This window comes from Anastrepha ludens, chromosome 3 (genome assembly GCF_028408465.1).
Source record: "Anastrepha ludens isolate Willacy chromosome 3, idAnaLude1.1, whole genome shotgun sequence".
Classification (NCBI taxonomy): Eukaryota; Metazoa; Arthropoda; class Insecta; order Diptera; family Tephritidae; genus Anastrepha; species Anastrepha ludens.
Genome location: NC_071499.1, coordinates 22,829,907 through 22,855,871, shown reverse-complemented (window position 1 = coordinate 22,855,871; position 25,965 = coordinate 22,829,907).

Here is a 25,965-nt window from a genome sequence, read left to right as displayed (position 1 = left end):
TATTTTGCACACATTTTTTTTTTATTTATTTCTTATTTTGCATGAAAGTTTTTTTATTTACTTAGTTTGAAGATAAATTTAACTTTTTTATTTTTGTTTTTCAGTAAATTACAACAGATTTTCATAAACAATTGCACCAAAATTTTTAGTAAAATAAGGGAGCTTCAACCGAATCAACCTCTAATTTGGCATTGCAAAACTCGTCGTTAAAATTTCTAGAGTTCATTTCAGCTGATGCTCATAAAATAAAAATTTTTCTTAGATGAAAACAAAAAATGCCCACACGAATGCTCAATCGCATACTTGAAGCCCGTTTCCTCAACTTTCTTTAAAAATGTATCTGCTCTTAAAACACCATTTCATTCTTTCGCCTCTCCGTCGAGCACTAATTAATCTTTCTCGCAATAAGCACGCCATCTGTTTTCTTTGATTAACAAAACAGCTGATTCACAAGTGGTATTGCCAGGCCTTCGGTATGAGAAAACGTGCCACTTGGTCTGGACGAACGTCATCGTCCGCCACTCTTCTTAGATCGAAAATTGATCACTCCATGATCTCACAAAATAAGAGACGAACATTTCTTGATGTTCAGGTTTTGCTCATATGCTAAGTTAAGCCGAGGAGAGATTTTCTACAAATATATCTCTAACACAAAATTCTCACATTCAGAGGAGATAAACGCTTTTAATATAGAACCGCCTTACAATGATCTGGAAATTCTGATCCATATGATCCATGAGTTTTCTGTAAGTCCCAATAATGACCGCTCATAATAATAACACCTGAAGATATCTATGTTAATAGAGGGCCGCTTTCTTGTCTAAACAATAAGAAGTTTATTAGCCAAGCCGATAAAATATTCCTCATTTTAAAGTGCTTTTCCTTTTCGCAACCTGAGAAAGACACATGTTTTAGTTCAGAAACTATGGCAGAGCTGAAGTAAGAGTTCACTATTTTTAAAGCTGGTAATGCTGGTTTCCAAAACGCAACTATTCCTCATTTACACTACCCTAATTCAACTCATCTCACCTTATCTCAATTTAAACTCATCCATAAATTTTAAAAGGCGCAGCAACTATTTAATCTTTAAATTTAATGGCCCAAGAGACATATTTAACATGCATTTGAGAGAGCTTTGAGAGAGCAAAAATGCGTTTATTGGTATGAGAAAGTTGGCTGTAATGTTACAAATTAATGAAGTAAACGACCCCCGTAAAAAATATATATAGTTTCCCGCACTCGCTTCAAGTGCATTCACCTATACACGGAAACTTTCGTGCGCCCCTTTGATCTCTAAGGCTTTTTATTTCTACATCCATAAAAGTACTCATACACTAAGAATACCCTGGGCATGCACTGGCTTATACACCGGCACTATGTATGGTTTCCTTTTCGAGCTTATTAAATTTTATTTAGAATCATAAAAAATTTAGGCACGGCAAGTGCAAGAATAAACTTTTTAATTTTTGTGTACAACTCAGTTTGGTTTTTATTTTTTATGGTGCGAATATTTGATAAACCACAACAATGTACTTTTTTTCTGATTGTAACTTTATTTAATGAATGAATTTCTTGTGGTGGAAATTTTAGAAAATAATAAAATTCGTGAGATTTGTGGTTGATGGCGCTTTTGTTTTGCTTCAACAAATTTTTACACTCAAATTTTTATATAAAATGAGGCCTTATTTTGGTAAAGAAAATTGTAGGGATTTTATTGCATCATAAAATAGAAAATAATGAAAATGAAATATAATTAACAGCAAAATTTAGTTGTAGCCACGCGTTTTGCTTTCTACTGTCGATAATCGTAAAACGTGTTGTGTGTTTGGATATTAGAAAATGTGCCGCATTGAGGGTTGTAGGCTGAGGGCTTAAGGACTTAAGGAGCATTAAAATTTAGTTACAAATACCTGAAAAAATTCGACGGAAGGATTAGTACTTTTCAAGAACTACGATAAGTGAACCAGAGTACAGCTACACGGGCGGTGAAGGAATTATATAGCGGCTGTATTTTTCATAATTGGGAGCTCAGTTTTGAATTCGTGCTAGATAAGAAACTTTGCCACGAAATGTAAGAGTTCAAAGCGGATTTGTTTCACCTTCCGAACAGGAAGAAAATAACGACATATTCTCAGATAAAATCGATGCTAAGATTGAGATTAGTTGATGTAATTCGCGCAGTAAGAAGTATGCGCTTAAGCGCAGCGTTAACAGAAAAATCATTTATGTACATTGTAAAGGGTGATCAGTTTTGTCCAAGAGGGTTTTTTTGTGACAAATCCCGAGTGACTATTGTCAAACTAAATATATAATTTTTTTCAGTATTCATTCACATTTCATAATGGAAAGACTTACGCATCAAAAATCGTAAAGTTGTATCTCGAAAATCGACGCTCTTTGAAAAAAAGTGTTCATTCAGCACTTCGCTATACCGTAGGTACTAATACCAATTTAACGTGCCTTAAGCTACTAAAGAGGTCACAGATTAGCGAATAAGAGATATATATTTTAAAGTAAGTGAAACGTTGTCAAATGGTTGCAAACAGTTTTCAGGCTAATTTACTACTTCTGAGTAGTGAAAAAAGTGCTCACATGCCTGTCTGACCCGCCGATTTCCATGATTTCATGAACAATTTCGACTAGATTCGATTGACTAGAATGGAGTTGTTGGAATAACCTGGAGCCTTTCTGTTGCATTTGATACTGTATTGGGCCCAAAACATCACCAATTTTTGGCCATTTGCCCTGACTATTCACCTTAGTCGTCATGATACTGAGGAAAGTAGCGAATTTTCTGTTTTTGTACCTCGTGTTTGAAGCGCGATCACACAGGTTTTTTTTTTTTTTTTTTTTTTTTTTTGACAAAATTTTGTTTGCATTGTGAAAACACTTTTGAAAAAAAAAAAATGTTACAATAGTTTTTTGTTCGCAATTTTTGAGAAAGTTTTTTTGTTTTGGTCTGTTTGGAGAAAACAATTTTCGGAAAATTTTTTTTATTTTTTCGTTCACAATTTTTGGGAAAACCATTACAAACAAAATTTTATTTGTTTGTAAACCAGTTTTGAGAAAAAACATTTTTTTGTCAGTTGTGAACAAAACTTGAGAAAAAGTGTTTTCAGGAAAAAAATGTTATTTTTTTGTTTAAAATTTTTTAGGAAAATTTAATTTTTTTATTTAAAATTTTCGACCAAAATTTTTTTCAGTTTTTCCAAACGCTTTCGGAACAAGTTTGTATTTCTTTTATTATTAAAAACATTTCAGAAAAGAATTTGTTTGTCTGTTTAGAAAAAAACTGTTTCGGAAAAGGTATACATTTTTTTGCTCACAATTTTTTTGTACAAAACTTTTTTTTTGTCAGCTTTGAAAAACCATTTCTTTGTTACAACTTTGAGAAAAAATTTGTTTTGCCAGTTGCGAAAAAAAGTCGAGAAACAAGTTTGTCGTGAAACAAATGTTATTTTTTTTGTTTAAAATTTTTGAAAAAAAAATTTTTTGACAGTTTTTCCAACAACTTTAAGGAAAAGTTAGTATTTTTTATTGTTGAAAATATTTCAGAAAAGAATTTGTTTGTCAGTTTTGAAAAAACAAAACTGTTTTTGAAAAAAAAAAATTAAAGTTGTTTTTTCACAATTGTTTTGTTCAGTTTTGAAAAACCATTTCTCTGTAGAATTTTGAGAAAAAATTTGTTTGATAGTTTTGAAAAAAAACTGGAATAAAACAATTTTTGGAAAAACGTTTGGAAAAAAAATTATTTGTTTGTAGACTATTTTGGAGGTGAAAAAATTTTATTTTTTTGTTTAAAATTTTTGTAAAACAATTTTATTTTCTTGTTTAAAATTTTTGTAAAAAAAAAATTAATTGTTTTGTTCACAATTTTTTTTGTCAGTTTTGAAAAGCCATTTTTGTGTTAGAACTTTGAGAAAAAATTTGTTTGATAGTTTTGAAAAAAACAAGCTGGAAAAAAACAAAATTTGTAAAAACGGTTGAAAAATTCTTTGTTCGTAGACTATTTTTGAGAAAACATTTGTTTTTGTCAGTTGTGAAAAAACTTGAGAAAAAAATATTTTTGTCAGGAAAAAATTTTATTCTTTTTTTTTTAAATTTGTGAGAAAAAAAATTTTTTTGGTCAGTTTTGCTTAACACTTTCGGAAAAAGTTTGAATTTTTTTAATGTTAAAAATTTTTCAGAAAAGAATTTGTTAGTTTTGGAAAAAAGAATTAGTTGTTTTGTTCACAATTTTTTTGTCAGTTTTGAAAAACCATTTTTCTGTTAGAACTTTGAGAAAAAATTTTATTTGTTTGTAGACTATTTTTGAGAAAAAATTTGTTTTTGTCAGTTGTTAAAAATTCAAGAAAATAAATTTTTTTTTTTAGGTAAACAATGTTATTTTTTTTGTTTAAAAATTTTTCAGGAAAATTTTATTTTTTTGTTAAAAATTTTTGATGAAATTTGTTTTTTGTCGTTTTACCAAACACTTTCGGAAAAAGTTTGAATTTTTTTATGGTTAAAAATTTTACAGCTGTTTGCCAGTTTAAAAAAAAATTAAATTTTTCTTCACTATTTTTTTGTTCAGTTCTGAAAAACCATTTTTTTTTAAAACTTTACTAAAAAATTTCTTTAGACAGTTTGAAAAAAAAACAACAAACTGGAGAAAAAAAATTGTGTGTTTTGGAAAAAAGTTTAATTTATTTGTTAAAATTTAAAACAAAAAAAAAAATTTTTTTTGGTTTCAAAAAAACTTTTGGAAAAAAACTGACTTCAACAAACACAAAACTGTCCAAACCTCTTTTGAAGCATATTGTCACCCGTAAATCGCCGTATGGTATGATCTGTTGCGATGTACATGCCGCGAGATAAGTAAAAAAAAATAATAATAATAATGGCTTGCCCACTTCTGTTAGGTGTTTGGCCGAGTTCCTAGTCCTATTTGTCGCGTCGTGCATCTCCATTCTCTCACAAATGGAGGGACCTACAGTTTTGAGCCGACTCCGAACTGCAAATGTTTTTATATGAGCTCAGAACTTTTCACTTCACCCAATATTCAAATCGAGAGATAATATTTTATATATTAGAGATAATAAAATTTATAGCTAATTTATTGATTTTACATATAAATGCCATTGAACTTTTAATACAATACTTAGGGTACATACCCGCACACACGCACATATAAGCTTTGCTAAATTCATTATCAAAACAAAGCTTCAACGAGAGCTAACAACAACCAGCGCAGTCACATTAAATTTTGATTGCATACAACGAAAGAAAACTGAAAACTGAAAACACTGAAAAAGGCCATTAAACGCTTTAAACTCTCCTTCAACGACAATAAAAACTTGTAACAGCTCAACGGTACTATTTAACATATGTATACATTTACTATTTATGCACACACATACATACACATGCACTCATACATATGTAACGTCACTATAAAGTAAGCCGAGTGCATTGTCAACTCCATTTCAGTGACACGAAAGTGCAATAAAAATTGAAACTTTATTTTCATGTGTCTACACTTTTCCTGCTTTTCCACAATCTTTCAACTATCAACACATTTAACCCGTCATCGTTTCATTTTCACTCTGCAAGGGGACGAAGACAAGCCAAACAGTCTGCTTCAATCGCTAAGAATATTTCATCTGCAATTCATTTCCGATTTGTTTTTTTTTTTTTTTCTTTCAAGTTTTCGTGTGCAACCTTAAGGTTTTCTTTTCTCTATGTATTCAATTACTTTATTTCTTCTTCTTATTTTTCTGCCTCATTCAAATTCTTAGTTGCTTGTTATTGTTGCACACTGTTGCTTTATTGTTGTTGTTGTACCGCTACCGGAAGTAATTCTTTTCCCATCGTTGCTGTAATACAAAATTGAATAGCTGACTGACGGGCTGTTTCGTTTTACTTTACAAATGAAGTTTTTATTGGAAATAATTTGATGGAGAATTGATTTTTTTCTTACTTAAAAGTTTGATTTGCAGCATTTCTTTGTGCTTTTATTTAAAACATTCTTTAATATAAAGTTTTTGTTTTTGCTCTTTTTATTGAGAATTGATATTGGAAGGAATTAGCAGAGGCACCTGCCTGCGTCCTGGCACGTGCATAAAAATAAATAAATGAATAATTGGGGTGAATACTTCTGTTAGGTGTTTGGCCGAGCTCCTCCTCCTCGTATTTGTGACGTGCGTCTTGATGTTGTACCACAAATAGAGAAACCTACAGTTTCAAGTCGACTCCGAACGGCAGATATTTTTTACGAGGAACTTTTTCATGGCAGAAATACACTCAGAGGTTTGTCATTGCCTGGCGAGAGGCGTCCGCTATTTTTCTTCTTTGTGGTGTTTCATGCACAGAGATTCGAACCTTCGCACTCCAGAATGCTAGTCACGCACCAGCCTATTCGGCTACGACGGCTAAGGAATATGCCCTGAATAGACTGAATATGAAAGAGAGTCTACTGGAAGACGAATTCGTAAATTCCTAACGATCCACGTACACAGAATTGAAGAGTTTCACTCTCTGTCTAGCCTGTTTCCCTCTGAAAATTTTGAGCACAGAAATTATGGTTCGATATCTCATCATCTTCAAGACTGAAAAATTTGAGCATAGAAAATATGGTTCGATATCTCATCATCTTCAAGACTGAAAAATTTGAGCATAGAAAATATGGTTCGATATCTCATCATCTTCAGGATAGACAGAACCAATCTGTGCATGCTGAAACGTAGTCAATTGTGGCAGCGTAACATTACGTTTGGTTCATCGCACAGCGCCAATTCTGTTTACCAAAAATGGCCCACTGGGCACATTATATCATAACCTCAACCTTCATATCAAGAAAGGTGAACTTCTGTGGCTGCTGAAATGTAGTTGATTGCAATCGGCTGGATAACCAGTAACCTAATGTCAGTTGTAGCCCCAGCAACTCAAAGCCATTTCTACCGAATGGGCTATAGCTTCGTGTGTCCGAGACTGCCTTTTGTTCTCGAGTCTAAACACCGCTTTGAGTTTACCCACTCGGTAATTGTTAATCCTTATTTGCCTTCGCTGCCGCACTGATTAGCACAGACTAGATTAAAGAACTGATAAGGTACTATAACAACATTTTTGCTGTGTCTTAAGTCACTCTTTGACCAACATTGGCGTAGACACTCTATTGAGGAGGCTCTTGTACGAACATACAATTTTGCTATTTTTTAATCAATATTTTCGAAGACATACTTTACACTAATGTATAACTCAGCTGCTTGCTTCTCCATGCCGCAGGAAATGTAGTGAAATTATGCCTTTGCTATTTTCCTCAGAACTGATGCTGTCTGTACTTTTCGATTATCTTTATAGGGTTTTGACTTTCGCATCAGCCATCTAAGCCTAAAAATGAGTTCAGCTACTCCATAGATCCTAGATATGACAAATTGTTGTCATTTCTCTTTATTATGATAATATTGGTATAGTTCAATTACGTATGGAACAAAATATCGGCCAAATGGCCTCCGCGGCCTCGGCGGCACACCTCCATTCGATGGTCCAAATTTTCAATGACGCTGAGGCATAATTGAGGTTCTATGCCGTTAATGTGCCGAATTATCTTTTAGCTCTTCAATTGTTGCTGGCTTATCGACGTACACCTTTTCTTTCAAATAACCCCAAAGAAAGAAGTCCAACGGTGTCGTTGACGTTTAGGTGTGGTTCACATTCAACATCGGCCCTTGAAATTTAACCACCCTTTACAACTCTCGTTTTAGTCGCATAATGTCCCTTGGGCAAGGTGGCTAAAGTGCCCATTTCACACACTACCAATTGGTACCATGAATGCTTTTAGCGTTTTTGGGGCGCTGATCAACACATTAATTTGATTCGCTGTGTTGTTGAGAACCTGCGGGTGAGGCCGACGTCGGCAGGTGCAGAACGGAAGCTGTCTGGACTTGGTCATTCTTGCGCTGAGACTCAAGAAAAAGAGTTATTGAGCATTGATTAAGTGTAGTCATCTCAGCATCTACTCCTCGACTGAGCCTACTTTAGCTGTTATGCAGATTTTTACATCTTTGCTTTCGCTTTTAAAAGAGTTTGTACGCCTGCGAAAGTATCAGACTACGATATTTGCTTGCGTATTTCACTTAGTGGGACGCAGCGGTTTACAGAAAAAATTCTTAATAATGTTTTTATTTTCTTTTTATTATGTTTTTATCTCTATTTAACTGTCCAAGTTGTTTTTGACGGCTTAACCCAGCTCAAATCATCTCCTAAAACTGAGTTCTGTAACTCCACACAAAATTCAGCTTCGTATAAATTTCGGTCACAAATTCTATAGGCTATCCAGCTGCCAAGGTTAATTCCATGGTAACCCGATTTACATATTTATTAACAAATCAAAGAATTTTTCATTAAATGCCAGACTTCGGAGGTAATTTAAAACTGTGGGTCTTTCCATTTGTGGGACAATATCAAGGTGATGTCAAAAAGTGGAGATCCGGCTTTAGATTTAGATCGGTTAACATTCAAACTCAATTGCCAGCAACTTTTATCAGTAATTTAGCACCCGCTTATTTGTATTTTTTTAATTTTTTTTATTTTTTATTATTAAATTTATTCTTTCCTTATCCGTCCTTGGCAACTCATTTTTGCGCTCTTTCATAATATTCTTACATTAGCATTAAATTGCAAATTGTTGTTAATTTATGAACACTCGCCTAAATGTATGTATGTATGTATGTGTGTGTGTGTATGCACGCGTATAAATGGCTTGTGCTCTTGTAGCTGGCGGAGACAAATTGTTTTTTAATCAAGAGCTATAAATTATGACCCAAGCCAATGAAAATACTTATACATACATATAAAATCTCTGTATGGGTCGATTGAGTACCATGAAAGGAGAGTATCAGGTTACTAAACTATTTGCTGAGTAGATAGAAATGTCGACTGGCAGTGGATTGTGACAAAAGTGCTTAAGGTAAAGATTTAGCAACATATTATGATAAATTAAAAATTGAATACAAGCAATAAAGAATAAAAAAACAAAAAATAAATAATGATAAAATGAATAATAAAAAATATTAATAATAAAAAAATTATATATATGCACACATATCAACAGCTTGCAGATAAGCGCACAAAATTGCTTAAAGTGCAGGTAGTGAATGTGATCGGTGAGAGGTAGTGGCCTTAAAAACACGCCACATTTTTCATAGCCAATTAGCAAGATTCTCTTTTTTTTCACACCTTAAACGATTGCTCCATTTTGAAACTGTGAAATGTTTGAATGTTTGCAAGTGCAAAACTAGCGCAGAGCAACATAAATTTAGGGACACGAGCACAACACTCTACTGTTGGAGTTGTGATTTGCTCTGTTTAAGTTGTGATTTACACAATTCGATGCATTTCGCACAGTGCCAGAATTGAAGGTTGAACTTATGACCGATTTTCTTTCTCGGTTGAAGCATGTTTTTGAAGGCCAACACGGGATGGGCGTTTTAGAAATTAATATAACAGGTACGCATTTTTTTCGAAAATCAGTAAATTTAATTCTTTTAGAGAGAAAAATATTGGAATAAGCCAATTCACAAGTATGTTAATTAGGATAAAGGGCTTGCCATTTATAAATTATAGTGGTAAATTTACTTCTATTTAAGAGAAAAATAATGCAATATTCACAATTAATAAGAATACAGGACTTTGCTATGGTGGCATATACCCCTATGATCAAAATAATAAATACACGTCAGTGTGGAAAATTTTTCATTTTTTTTTTTAATTTTTTCAATAAAAATATAGCTCATTCTACAAAAAAAGATCATATAAATCAAAGTCTAAATTATGCACAAAATTTATAAAAATTCGACAAATTTGCAACAAATTTTCAAACTTTTTAATCAGAGTTTAGAAAAAAATTTGGGTACGCTGTTATAGTCCATTAAATTTTACTGCAATAAAGTGCAAATTTGCACTAGCTCAAAATTCTCCTCGATTTTTAAGCATTTTTTCTCGTGACTGTGTTGCGCATTTTCTTCATGTACCGAATGCGCGTTATGTACGGCCGCCGCAGCCGAATGGTTGGTGCGTGACTACCATTCGGGGGAGCGTATGCTCTAGTCTCCGTGCAGGAAACAGCAAAATGAGAAAAAGTTGTTCTAATAGAAAAATAGGATAAATCTAAAAATAGATAATTTAAAAATAGAAAAGTTTTTTCTAATAGCTCTCGCCCCTCGGCAGGCAATGGCAAAGCTTCGAGTGTATTTGGGCCATAAAAAAGCTCCTCATAAAAAATATCTGCTGTATTTGGGCCATACAAAAATCATTTGCCGTAGTCGGTTTAAAACTGTAGGTCCGTCCACGTGTAGAACAACATCAAGACACACACCAATAATAGGAGGAGGAGCTGGGCTAAACACTTAAAAGGAGTGTAAGCGTCAATTATTAATTTTTTGTAATGCGCAAAAACTATCAAAAAAAAACAAAAAATCTGATTAAAAAATTTTAAGCTGAAGCGTAGGTATCAAGGCAAATATTTGTAGAAAAATGCATTAAAAAACACATTTTTAATAGCCCTGCCACCTATATTTTATTGCGAAAAAGCTACCTATTCCAAATTTCACTTATATCAAATATTTCAAATGAAATATGTTTAACCAAGCTTTAATGAAAAAAATATTTTAGCTGCTGTTGCCACATGATTTTTATTGCATAATTGGCGATTAATGATACATTTCATTTGAATTAATATCTAAATATATGTATTTTATTAAGATGTGAATAGAAGATAAATGGTATTTAAAACAGCTTTCATTTAAAATATGTTTTGCTAGAGTTGCCACGCATTTTTTGAAATTAAAAAAGCCATTGCAAAAATATATTAATTGGACATAGGTTACTTTACTTGAACATTTGATATCAGAAGAATCAAGCTATAATATAAATATTTTTGGTGTTGCCACGTGATTTTTATTGCATAATTAGCAATAAAATTGCAAAATTAGTAGTAAAATATGGGTAGCAGATAAAGGATATTTAAAACTAATTTCATTTAAAATATCGTTTGCTAGTGTTGCCATCTATTTCTTTGGAAATAAAAAAAAACTATTACAAAAATATATTTACTTGAATATTTAGATATAGGTATCAAACGAAATATGTTTAAACAAGCTTTAATAAAAAAATTTTATCTGATGTTGCCACATGATTTTTATTGCACAATTAGCAATCAAATTGGAATAATTTTTAGTAAAATATGGATATCAGATAAAAGGTATTAAAAACAGCTTTCACTTGAAATATGTTTCGCCAGTGTTGCCACTTATTTTTTTGGAAATTAAAAAATCTATTACAGAAATATATTAATTGGAAAAAGTATATAAACATTTATCAATGCAAAGTAAAAGTAGCTGTAATTCAATACGATTTTTAATAGCGTTGCCATCTGATTGAAAAATAAATACAAATAATATTAAATTTAATTAGAGGTGAGAGTATGACTTTTAAACAAAATGTGTTCAAAAGAATGAACGAAGCTTTAATTGTTTTAGCTAATTTGCGTATGGCGTTGCCACCTAACTCTTAAGTGGAAATAATAAAACAAAAACTAATTGGAAAAAAGATTATATAAGTATTTCCAAAGTGAATGTAGCTTAATTAACTAATAGTTTTAATAGCCTTGCCATCTAACTAAAAATTAAGATAAAATGAATAATAAATATAATTACATAGAGGCGACTATCATTAACGACTATCAAACTAAATGTTTTTAAAAGAGCGAACGAAGCTTTAATTATTTCAATTAATTTACGCATGGCGTTGCAACGTAACTATTAAATCGGCATAATAAACAAAGTATTAATTGGAAAAAAATTATATATATGTAATAAGTATTTCCAAAGTAAATGTAGCTATAATTAACTATTAATTTTAATAGCGTTGCCATCTGATTAAAACTTAAAAATTCAATTATTAACAAAATTTAATTTGAGGTGAGAGTAATGACTATCAAACTAAATGTGATTAACTAAATGCGTTTAATTATTTTGGTTAATTTGCGTATGGCGTTACCACCTAACTCTTAAATCGAAATAATAAAAAAATTTTAATTGAAAAAAAAGATTATATAAGCGTTTCCAGAGTAAATGTAGCTGTACTCCAATATTTTTGAAAGCGTTGCAATCTGATTGAAAATAAAAATAAAATTTAATTAGAGGTGAGGGTAATGACCATCAAACAAACGTTGCCACCTAACTTGTGATTCAACAAATATTTGAATTTTCTTATTATAGTAAAATTGATTTACATCTCATTTTTAAAGCAGCACTAGACAACAATTTTTGAAATAATAATGCATGACGTTGCCACTTAATTTATGATTCAACAAATATTTAAATTTTCTTATTATAGTAAAATTGATCTACATCTCATTTTTGAAGGTGCACTAGACGCCAATTTTTAAAATGACAATGAATGACGTTGCCACTTATTTTGTATTTTAACAAATGTTGGAATTGTCTCATAGTAAAATTGATTTACATCTCATTTTTGAAGGTGCACTAGACAACACTTTTTAAAATGACAATGAATGGCGTTGCCACTTATTTTGTAATTCAACAAATGTTGGAATTGTCTCACAGTAAAATTGATTTACACTTCATTTTTGAAGCTGTATTAGACGACTATTTTTAAAATGCCTGCCTCTCATTATTTTGAGCCGGTACTATTTATATTAAACTGTTATCGAATATTTCGTTTAAGGCACCGATTTTCGAAGTCTGTATACCCGCATCTCTATATTTTTCTTTCTTCAATAAAATACTTCAACTTTTAAAATATATGTAAATATGTACTGCACTTTTTCCTAAAATTTCAAAGTAAGCACTCTTAATCGCACACCCTATATTAATGTGTTTTGCACTACTTTTACATCCACCGGCGTTGCGACACAATTGTCACTTATATGAGAATTACTAAAACCAGCTTTACGGTAAAACAACACGTGTCCCATTAACATGCGCAAGTAGTTGCTAAAAAGTTTCGGTGAATGCCACATTTTTTACTCACTCAAAATGTTTAAGCCGCAGAAAAAATGCGCCTAAAAATCTTGTGTAAATAGCGAACGGCTTCTATTTTTTGTTTGCCATTTAAAGTGTGACAAAAAATTAGCAGTTTAACGGAAAATTTCACACCAAAAGGCAGAGCGGAGAAATCTTTGTAAATTAAAATAAAAAAAATAAAAAAAATTTAAATAAAATAAAAAATAAAAATAAAAACCATTGAAAAAGTACTACAAAACAAAAATTGTGTGAAACACTGCTTGCATGCATAGCCAAATATTTACAATTACAGCTGTGACATAATTTGTCCTATAAAAATTACAACACAAACTGGCAACATTTCAAAATTAAATAGCAAATAATTTCAAATTAAAATGTAATTTATAGACACAGTTTGTTTGCTATGTGCGTATGTATGTATGTAAATGCATAACACATTTATGCTATTAAAAATTTATTTCTCTTGAGGTTCTCTTCAAAAATTTTTCACATTTTAATGCAAACCAAGCGTTGCCATTGGCTTCACGCAGCAACAAATCCTATACAGCTAAGGCGCCGATTTCCTCAGTCCGTCGACTGTTGTTAATTCTTTTCAGCCACTTTGTGGCATTTCTGAAATCCTTGAACTATGTTTTAGCGCCAAGAACAACGCAAATTCTTCAGATTCCTCTGCTTTGCTGTGGGCCCTCTGGCTACGCAGCAAAAAGTTGTGACAAATTGCGAGTTATACACGATTTAATGGCACAACTCAAGCCTGAAGGAGGACGGCATGCGAATGAGTAATGTCATGCGGACCCTGAAATCTCTTTCCTTTACGAAATTTTAAATGCCAAAATAGAAAAAAGAAAACTCATAGCGGTTAGATTAAATTTGACTTGTTTACAAGTGTCGCTAAAAATCGGTTGGTGTGTTAGAAAATATTGAGGCTGAGCAAAAACTTGTACTGCACGCTTGAATAAGACCTACTGTAAGATTGAGGCAGCCTTAGCAGTTTCCAAGAGTTTTTCATATTTCACATTTCATAGAATAAAATAAAGAATATATTTAATCCACAAATTATTGAGCTGGCTTCGAACTAAGAGCTTTGACAATGAAGTCAAAGTTTTTGAAGTGTGCCCAAAGTATCGACAATCAATAATTACCGCCGTTGATATGTATGAATGACAGATTAAGGTGTTTTCACACAACAATTTATTTTTATTTGTTTGACAATTTATTTGGTTCTTTAAAACAAAAACATTATTTGCGCGCACACTTCTGTTAGGTGCTTGGCCGACCTCCTCCTCGTATTTGTGACGTTTCTGATTTAATTAAAAAAATTATGAAAATGTAGTTCACAAGGATTATATAAACATGCACATACATAAATCCAAGTTTCAAACTCTGTGAAAATAAAAAAACCAAAATTTAAAAAAATGTTTATCGACTTCTTAAAAATCTGACAAAAAAGATTAAAATTTTAAGGAATTTTTTGTATTTGTTTTTAGTTCTGTACGGAGTTTAATAGTTGGAATTATCTGATTTTTGTTGTAGTTTGAAGTATAATTTATAAAAAATTGCAAAAATTATAAAATAAAAACAAAAAAAATACAACAAAGAAAAATAAAAAAAACTTAACCAGAAAAATTAAGTTAAAAATAAATAAATCATCAAATAATAAATAAATACAAAAAATCAAGTAAACAAAATTAAATAAATAATAAAAAATAGTCCATACTTTGGCTAATATCTACTGCTATATTTTATAAAAAAATAATAAAAAAATTAATAAAAAAATAATAAAAAATAGCGAAATAGAAATCAAAATTTTAAAGCAAAAAATTAAATAAAAAATAAAAGTAAAAAAAACAACTTTACGAAAAATAAGTAATAGAAAATAGAAAAGCAGAACAAAAAAAACATAATATAAAAATAATGATAAAAAACAATTAAAAACTAAATAAATCGTCAAAGCTTTGGCAAATATTTTATACAAAGAAATAAGGAAAAACAATTAGAAAAAAAAAATTAAACAATAAAATAATTAACATAATAACATAAATAAATTAAATTAAATTAAAAAATTAATTATTTTATTTATTTATTTACAGACGTGAAAAAATAATACAATTATTCTTACACGTAAAAAAGGAGCATTGGCTGTCAGGACCTTCGGCTCGCTGATGTAAAAGTAACAGATAGTTAGCTTACAGGTCTTACATGCAAAAGGCTGCTAGAAAACTTAATTAATTAAGACTATGTTAAAAATATAGTAACTATGTCAGAGGAGCAAACATCAAATCAAATTGTTCAATCCGGATTTAACTAGAAATTTTGACATTTTTGATATATTTTCTGAGGAAGTAGTTCTTAACAGTGCAGAAGGTCTTTGGTTTCGGAAGATACTTTTCCTGATTTCTTCAAAATGTGGGCAGTCGTCGAGTAGGTGGCAGACCGTTAAAGATGGTGAGTGATAGTGTTGGCAGCATGTAGGGCTAGAACCATGGAAAACGTATGAATGTGTGGTGATTGTGTGCCCTAAACGAAGGCGGACAAATGATTTAATATCGTTGCAACGGCAATTTAATGGGTAGTTTGATTTTATCCCGATTGGGTTATTGACGATATAATGATGAGAAGAGTATCCCCAATTGACCCCAATTTGTGCATTATTAATTGAAAAATAAATGAATAAAAAAATAATATATAAAATAATAAAAAAGTATTAAAACAATAATGAAATAAAAAAAATTATGAAATCAAAATGAAAAAAAGCATTAAAAATAATAATAATAAGATAAAACTAATAATAAAAAATAAACAAATAATAAAAATAAATTAAGTAAAAAACATTAAATAAGAAATAAATAAATAGTTCAAACTTGGAAAAATATCTACCGCTACATTTTATACAAAAAAATAAGAAAAAAATTAGAAAAAAAATTAAACAATAAAAAAATTAACATAATAACATAAATAAATTATATCGAATTCAATTTAGAAATAAATAAATAAAAAAAGTATATAAAAAATTAAAATAAAATAATATGAAAAATAATTAAGTAATAAAAAAATAATAAAACGAAAATAATAATGAAATAAAAATTATAAATTTAAATAAAAATTTTAAATAAAAAATAAATAAATAGTCAAGGATATAAAAAATGAAAAGAAATAATAAAAATGTTAAAATTACAAGAAAAAACACATTATAAAAATCATAAAAAAATTGAAATAAAAAGTATGTCCGTAGTCAATATTTCAGAAAATATCTCACTGCTATATTTTCAACAGCAACAACTTTTTTAATAAATATAAAATTAAATTGAAAAATAAATAAATAATAAAAAAATATATATAAAAAATAATTAAGTAATAAAAAAATAATAAAACGAAAAAATAATGAAATAAAAATATTAAATAAAAAATAAACAGTCAAGGATATGAAAAAAGAAAAAAAGTAGTAACAATGCAAAAATTACAAAACAAAAACAATAAAATCATAAAAAATTAAATAATAAATCACTGCTATATTTTAAACAGCAACAACTTTTTAATATATAAAAAATTAAATTTAAAACTAAATAAATAAAAAAACAATTAAAAAAAATATAAAAAATAATTTCAAAAAATATAAAAAATTATTAAGTAATAAAAAAATGGCAAAGAAAAAGGAACAAATGCTTGAGTGACTGTAACTTAATTAATGCTTTGGAATTTATTGCGCTGTTCATTTTTTCTATTACATTTACTCTTTGCAAATTCGCTTGAAACAATCAACATAAAATTCTGCAGAAGCACAAGTCGATGCTTGACAAAAGTCACAGCAAATCAGCAACAACAAACACAGCTTAATTGAGTTTTGATGAGCCAGCAACAAAAACAAAAAAAATATATGGTATAGTATAACACATATCTTGTGCTTCTTCTTCTTACATACACTTCGAATATATTCGACTGCAGCAGCTAGATCGGCAGCTGTGCCGAAAACGACTTGGCTGGCTGCAAAAGAACCAAAAAGAAACAAAAATATCCAAAAAATGCTGATGACATGACACAAAGACGACGCAGAGACATACTTATACAATAGTCACAAAGGAATCAACAAATACTCATAAATAACAACAAAAAATGGCTGGCTTAAAATTATGAAAAGGAAAACGTCAACGATTCATTCAATGTGGTTTGGCTGGAATTTCAAGAATGAGTCGCCAAATACAGCATTTCACAGCGGCAGCGAACAACAAAAGACGCTGAATGCTGGACGATGGGAGGACGACGGCTGGTTTTCAATGGTCAGCGGCTGCTGCAAAGCTTGAACGGCGGGCAATGTGTCTATGAAATTGCAAAGCCTTCTCCTCGCACACACACACGCACACAACAACAGTTGTTAAAATACATAAAGTGCCTAAATGAAGCAGCGCGACGAACAATGCCCGGCAAAGTGCATAAAAGTGCAGACAATAGCAGCGGAGGCATCAGCGAAGATGAAGAAGTAGAAGGGGAAGTAGAGTAAGGAGAAGCAGGGGCAGAAGCTTTTTGGTCTTCCCTACTTTTTAGGTCAACCGTCTGACGAGCGCACGCACAGTGGCGAATGCGCATCAAATATGTTGGCCAAAAAGATATGCCAACGATGTCGTGAGTGGGAACGCAAGCAGCATAAAATGTTGCATGTAGGCATAAGTACAATAAGTGGCAATGCTGCTATGGCCAACACTATGATTATCAGGCACTATGCTGCTATTAGTGTTATTGGTGGTATTGTTGTTGTGGGACCAGCATATCATTGTTGTTTGCTACATTGCTACTCCTGCCTGCCGGCCCGTTGCTGCTGCTAACGCATAGCCTACTTCACTCATCTCTGGTGCGGTTGTTGTTTGTGTTGCCGTCGCAATCTGTGTCCGCGCTTTTGTATTTTTTTTTTTTTTTTTTTTTTTGTATGCAACGCAAATAACAATTCAGTGGTGTACGATGTTGCAAGCATTTTAATATGCTATTGTTGTTGTTGTTGGCTGGCGCAGCTGCTGATTGCTTAATTGCATTTATTGTGTAATTTGTTCTTTAGTAGCCGCCGCCGCCGCTCCGGTGCTGCTGCTGCTTTCCACTTACTCGCCACCATTAGCCGGAACAGGCAGCAACAGGCCCCATCGAATCGCTGCATCTTCCCACAAATTAATCAGTGAAATTTCAGAAAAAATATAAATATAAAAATTTTCTTTCTTGCACAACCGTGTATGTATGTATGTATGCACATACATATGTGCATATGAATGCATATAAATATTTTTCTGTGCCTGCTCAAATGCATTAGTGCATCTGTATGTGTGAGTGCACTCAAGTTTGTGGCATGCAAACATTATTTATAATTTTCTCACAATTTTCTGAAATTAATTTGTTCGCACCACCATTCACTTAACTAAATTGGATTTTTATTTTGTAATTGCTTAGCTATCAGCAGCACGCGGCTAATTTGAACAAAGAAAAGTATTTTTGAGATGTGAATGATAAAATTGTAATTTTATAATTTTATTTAAAATGGGATTTAAAATATTTATTAATACTTATTTGATGAGTCCTTAAGAAGTGTGTGATTGTCTGAAATGGCACTAATGATTATTTTTTTAGTGGTTGAGACGAACGCATTCCGAATATCCGATCGATGATAGAATTACCAGCTCTCAAGCCAAACTGAGTAGGTCCAATCATTTCATTGGCTGTTGAGGACTTCATTTACTTGGGTTAGTTATTAGATTTTACTTGCTGCTGGTTATTAGCGCCGTTTATAATGTCAGCCTTGAAAACTAATCGCTTGCCCTATGGAGGAGTAAACTTCAATTTCCTTCTTTGAAGGTTACAACTTGTAATAAGGGGAAGCTTAGAGTCTCTGAGAGAAAAACTCTCTCAAATATTTATAGACTTTTACACCTTCGCGACGGTAATATCGCAGACGATGATTATTCATTTTGCAGCACCGCTCGAAAGGCGCGATGCACTCAAAATACCTAGCATCTATAAGAACTTGGGTGGGCAAGACTTTTACTGATTGTTCTAATGAAAAATTATGATGCAGGATTACCAGAATTATTTATCTTCCTCCTTATTGAGGATTATTCCGTCGAATGATGCAAAAGGGTTAATGAGCTGGAATTGACACCTAGAAAGGGTTCAGGGCGTAGTGGCAGGACTAAGTAAAAAAAAAAACAATATAAAAAATAAATAAAAAAATTAAAATAATTTTTTTTTTAAATAAATAAATAAAAAAAATGTTTAAATAAATAAATAAAAAAAAAATAAATTTTTAAAAAATAAAAAAAAATAAATAAAAATAAAAAAATTACAATAACAATAAAAACTAATTATAAAAAATAAATAAATAAAAGAATAAAAAAATAATAAAAACTAAAAATAAAAAAAATTAAAATTACATAATGATAAAAAAATATACAGGGCCGTCGAGGTAAATCCGGAAAACATTTCGAAAGCTCTGTAGCAGTAGCGTTAAGTCTAAAACCGCTGATAAAGGGACATATTTTTAGTGTATTGTTTCCTGATTGACATTGGGGTGCCGGAGCTAGCACTTACGATGAGTCGAGAGCAGGCCAGAAGAGCTGCGATACTAGAGTCACTTCGCGTCGGAAAAAGCCCTAAAGAGATAATTGAGTGGTTTGGCTACAAAAAAAACGCAAGTTTACGACATTGCTAAAGTTTTTCGTGAAGCCGACTGCAAGGATGATGTCTTTTCTGATCGAGCAAATCATACAAAGACTCAGGCTTGGCTCCCGAATAACCTACCCTACCACTGGTCACCAGATTTTTGGCCACCTTCAAGCCCAGACTGCAATCCTCTTGATTATTACGTGTGGGGCATAGTTGAAGCAAACATCATAACACTAAGGACGCTCTGAAGACAACCATCGAGGAAGCGATGACCACAATGGACAAAGAGGAGGTAGCTCGCGCATGTGGGCGCTTCAGGTCCCGGCTGGAGCAGGTAATTGCAGGGGATGGAGGTTACATTGAATAATTTTCAACTATGATATGTGTACTCATATTATACAAAGTTAAGTGCAAATAAAATTATTTTTGAGTAAATATCCAAGGGTTTTGTTTTTAAGTTCAACATTCCGGATTTACCTCGACGGCCCTGTATAAAAAAACTAAGTCATGGGATATTGTAAACATAAAAATAAACAGTAACAGAAAAATAAATTGAATGCCGTCTTCCGCATAAAAAACAAAAGAGCCCAAAAAAACGGTATTTTTTAAACTTCTTTCCTTTTTTTTTCTTTTTACATTCTTTTTTAAGATTTACTCATTCTACTTCCCCCAATAATAAAGCAATTTGAACAATTTTGAATATAAACAAAAACAATCACAAAAGATGATGGATTTTAAAGCACTGCCCAGCCCAGCATTAATTAGCTGCTCTTGTAATACAACGCATACAAAAGGAAAACACCAGCACAAATAGTTCAGTTGGCCTAAATATACTACACACGTGTGTATGTATGTTTGTATACATCTTCGTTACGATATAAGGCTCGTTATCACAAAAAGTAACTGCCCCAGCTGTGTAGCAGCGCAGCATAGAACTCACAAAGCCCACAAGCAAAACGCACGTATCTACATTTATGCATACGTGCGAGCATATCCAAATTTACAAGTGTGTGTGTGTGTGTGTGCGTGTGTATGAACGTGCATTTGAAGAGCCAGCGACAGATGTTCTTGGCCCACTTTTCCACTTGCAAGTACAATAACAGCGCGACAACAGCACTACAATCACTAACCAACAATAGTTGATATCAGTAAACTTCAGATGAATGTCAGCAGAACATCAAGCAAAATAAACAACTGGCTTTGGTATGGGTATAGAAAAAAGTACTAATACATATGCATGCATACAAGTATGTGTGTAATAAGCCGAAATTGGCTATAGAAATTCATATGATTAGAATGGTTTTCTCTTTTTACCGGCAGTTGACAAATTCTTTAAAGAAAGGTTGTAATTTCAACAAAAAAAAAATTAAAATTAAAAGACCTGAAGCTCTTGTGCTGTGAGGTCCCCGATGTACAACTAATACGAGTTTTTTTTCACTTCTTCTTTCTTGTTTTGTCTTTCCAATCGTGGCTTTATTGGCTCCCATTATGTGCTATAATGGTTGCCGTTGTTTGCTTATTGTTGTTGTACTTAATACATACTTTCAATTATTTTTAAAAATAATTGACAAAGCATTCATTCATTCTCATTACTTTGTTATGCTTCGTCGTATTGAACCATGACTTCTTTATTTGTTTTTCATTTATAGTGTTTTTGCTACGTTTTTTCTTTTTGTTGCTTGTTTTACATTAAAAAAAACAACAGCATCGAAAAAGAAAGTGGCTGTTGGCTTATTTTCTTCATTGTTTTTCTACTCATTATTGTTGTTGTTGTTCTTTTATTTTTTTGTATTGTATTATTGCAATTTTGCAAGCTTACAGCCTCTCATCCTTTCACATTACTCTGCTGTTCGACGCTTAACAGCAGCAAACGTCAGGAGGGGCAGCACGAGACGGAGAAAGAGTTCGCCACGGTTCAATAACATAAAAGTACAAGAACAATCGAAGCGCAGCAAACCATGTTCAATCACTCGAGCAGAGGAAAACAGAAAAGCAGCAGCAATAAACAACCAAGAAACAGTAGGCGCGCTTTGTCTGCTGCGGTAATGTGTAATTACTGCGCCATTGGCCATTTCAATTATCGGTCATTTATAAATTGGTTAAAAATTCGCTTTTGTCGCGGCCTCCTCAACCCTGATCAACATTTTGACTTGAATGAATCTTCACATCCTCCTTTTTACATCCTCCATATGCCACGGACGAGATCACAACGCGTGCGAAAATTAAAAAGTTCTACACTCTAAATAGTTACCTTTTATCGCTGGCCACAATGGCCACTTTGGCTTTCTACTGGTTGATTGTCTCACTGGCTGACACAGTTGGTGGTGGTTGGGTTGGCCTTTGTGCGCGACGAGCAAATATTTTAACCGTGTGTGTGTGTGCTAAATTGCCGTGATGACTCTTTTTCCCCATTTAATTTATGTAGTCCAGTTTATATGTATTTACCTTTGCATAAAACGAGCACAAACGTGTTCCACTTTGTTTTTTCTTTTTTTTTTTGTGTAATAGCCGTACATGGACATACACAAAAACAAAAATAAAAAAATACAATAAAATAAAAATGCTTAAGAAACTGTTTATTGTTGTGACGCGCGCTCTTTGCGCTCTTTTAATGATGATCTCTGGCTGCGCGATAGGTGATCTCGTCGTCGTCGTCGTCGTATTTATTTTCACTAGATAATTTTTATTGCTGTTCTCGATTTTATTTACTACAGTATATATATGTGTGTGTGTATGTAAGCATGTAAGTAAGTATTTGCATTGCTGTCATTTTTCTCAATCACTATTAATGTCAAATGTTTATCGCTGTGCGTTTACATTTGCTGATTTCTGTTTTCACTCTTCAACGAGTACTGCTTTTGTAGACTTGTGCTTCTATAGGGATCTGTGCCATGAGAAAGAATGCGGTTGCAAATAAATAGCCAACTCTATTATTTGAGAATAGTTGGTCAGAAAGCGTTAAGTCTCCAGCAATAAATTTGTTGCAATAAAAAAAAAACGCAATAATTGTGTTTGTAATTAAGTAAGTGGGATTAGCAATTGGTATGAGAGGTAGTGACAGAGGGAGAGAGAGAGAGAGAGACAGGGCGACAAAACGGCTGTTATTACTGAAGAGTTTTAATGTAGCTGCTGTAGTGAACTAATTTGCTGACCTGTGAAAATTATACTTTTATTCCTATTATTGGGTATTAAAGGGCCACCGTTACATTTAAGCAGTATGGAAATTAGTTTTTATTTTTTAACGACGTTTTTTTTTTTACACAAAAGTAACATTTCATAAAATTGACAAAGTTATGAGTATTTGATCGTCCATTGCTCCAGGCATTTACTATACTTCTATCTCAGCGACTTTAAAACGTTTTTTGAAACTTTTTAATATATTTCCCCAAGTTCCTGTACGTCATAACTCAAAGTCTACTAGACCAATAATTTTAAAATTTTTCACCGTACGTTTTCATACAGTTTAAATTAAATTTTTTCATTATTCGTTTTCCAATAACAAATAATTTTTTTAATATTTTTTTCCAAATCAGCGTTTCTGATTCCAAGTTTTACGAAAAATTGACAAATGAAAAAACTTTACAAATAACTTTTTTAAAGAGTTTTTTTTTTGTCAGCTTTTTGGCTTCCTAGTCACTCTTTGGCTTTTTGGCTTCCGTGTTCACTCCTCTCGCGAGCGTATGGCCTCGACCAGACATTTGCCTTGCGTTGGTTACGTTAATCTATTTGATTTCTGACAGGGTAGGTAATTAGCCTACCTTAGCCAAGTCTTAAGAAATTGAATATGGAAAAATCGAAAAAAAATTATCCAGAGATAAGATTCTCGATATCTTATTATAATTTGATTTTTTTTTTTGCTGATTCTGTTACGAATTACGCTGTGCACCGAAAAACATCTCCGGAGATCCACTCGCTTTGTCACAAAAGTTAAGAAAATATTTTTCAAATATTGCAGTATTATATGGAAATTAACAAAATAAACTGCACTAACTGCATAGCCAAAAAACATGTTGTGCGAAAAAATTTTTCTTAAAAACATTCCTTTTTTTTGTCGAACTAACCTCACTTAAGTAAATACCTACATTCGATCATTTACGAACATTCAGCCTTCCGGTATTCGAATATAAGTATGTCGCAATTCTTTCAAGAAAACATTTTTAACACTTCAGTCGAAGTTCAGTTTTTATACATTCAACGAACACGGAAGAGTTGCTTACCTGAAAAGATAAATAAAAAAGAAGATATAAGTCAACTGAAACTTATTGTGTGAAAGAATTTTTTTTTTATAAAATATTTGTTTGTGTTGTGCTCATTAATAAGTATTCATAATATTTTTATAAGTCTTCGCTCTCTCTCTCTCTCTCAATTCAGCAAATTCTTGTTGAACTTTTATCATTTACAAGTCAAATAAAAATAAGCTGCTGGATAAAGTCCAGTGTTGAACATTTTTCGAAACTTAAAGTAAAGAAATAATAAGTTTAAGATAAGAATTACGAGGAAAAACAAAAAATAACTGCATACAACAATGCACTGTGGTGGCCTCAATTTATGGACGCATAAATGTTGTTGTTGGCATGACAATTGAAGAAAATAGTATAATTGCAAACTTACATACGAGTACACATAACCGTATAAATATTTGCATATGACCAACTCAGCGCGCGAGTTCTTATCGCTCGTCGTATGCCAGCCCAGACGTAGCTGCGCCACTCAGATGGGTAGGCGAGACAAAGACAACCAACAGGGGAATACCACCGCTGCTGTGCAGGGGAAGCTGAGCGCTGTTGTGAGTGGCTGTTGAGTAAAACAGGAGCAACGATACGAATTCTTTGGGACAATAACAACTACCTACAGCGGCTTATCGCTGTCGTGCCAGGCACACAATACATTCGGCGGCGCGCAAGCTTCAAAGGGGCGCAGCAGCTGTTGGTACTAGTAAAACGAAGATGATATAAAATGATGGGAGGCAAGGCGATTTGTTTTGCGCATAGCAAGAGAAGAAGAAGAGTAGGAAGTTTTATGGAAACACACAAAGTGCAAGAAGTGTAGGCGAAAAAGTGGAATGTGTTGAAAAGAACGCGCAACCAAGCATTAGACAAAAAAAAATGCGGGTAGTGGTGGGGCTGCAGTTGCTACTTGACTTGCACGCCGTGGCGATAATAAGTCAAGCACACCCGCCGCTAATATGGCAAAAAAATATTAAAAATGAAAAAAACACGCCAACAACAAAAGTAACTGTTGCAGCATAGCTACGCAGCATTGTACAGATGTTTGTATGTATGTATGCATGCATGTTGTTGCTGTTGTTGTCGCTGCATTACATTATAATTCCTTTGCCGTTGTTTTTGCGTAGTTAAATTTGCATTTACAGCAACGCAGTACGCGTTTATAGCCTCCAACCAACCAGCCAGCCAACCAACCAACAACCAAGTAACCGCCCGTTGCCCTTCTCACCAGAATCATACAACAACTACAACTTGTGCACATGTAAATAAATGCACGCGCAACGCGGCGAAACATCAAAGCTCGCAACGATTTGTTTTTCATTTTAATTTTGCTGTTTTTGTTATATATTTGTTGTAGTTGTTGTTAATTTAAATATGCAAACGCGTTTGTGGAAAAACACCAGATTATAAGTCGCAAGCAGAAATTAGTAAAACTAACAAGAACACAACAACAAAAACTGTTCACTGACAACAACAACAACAAATTGGCCAACAGCTGCAAGCAACAAGAAATCCATTAGGCGCATGCGCACCGCAATCGCTACGGGGGTAAGAAGTTGGCAGTAGCAAGCCTTACCAGTACAAGGCGCGCAAGTGGCTTTAGACTTAAAACTGAATTAATGCGGCTTATCAACGCGGTTGTGTGTCAGATAGTCGCTGCTGCTGCTAGCGATACGCGGAATTGTTAATTACCCAGAAATTTTGTTACTCAAAGTAAGGAAAATAATTGCATAAATTTGGCAAAATTAAAAAAATTAAGAAAAAAATTAGATATATATTAACCAGTATGCAATTGACGGCGTACATAAAAGTCTTCCGAAATGCTAGTCCTTCCAAAGGAGGCGCAAGATTATATATAATATATAATTGGCGCCTACACCCTTTTTAGGTGTTTGGCCGAGCTCCTTTTCCTATTTGTGGCGTGCGTCTTGATGTTGTTCCACAAATGAAGGGGCCTACAGTTTCAAGCCGACTCCGAACGGCGGTTATTTTTTAAAAGGAGTTTTTCCTTGACAGAAATGCAAGGTTTGTCATTGCCTGCCGAAGAGCGACCGCTATTAGAAACATTTTTTTCTTTA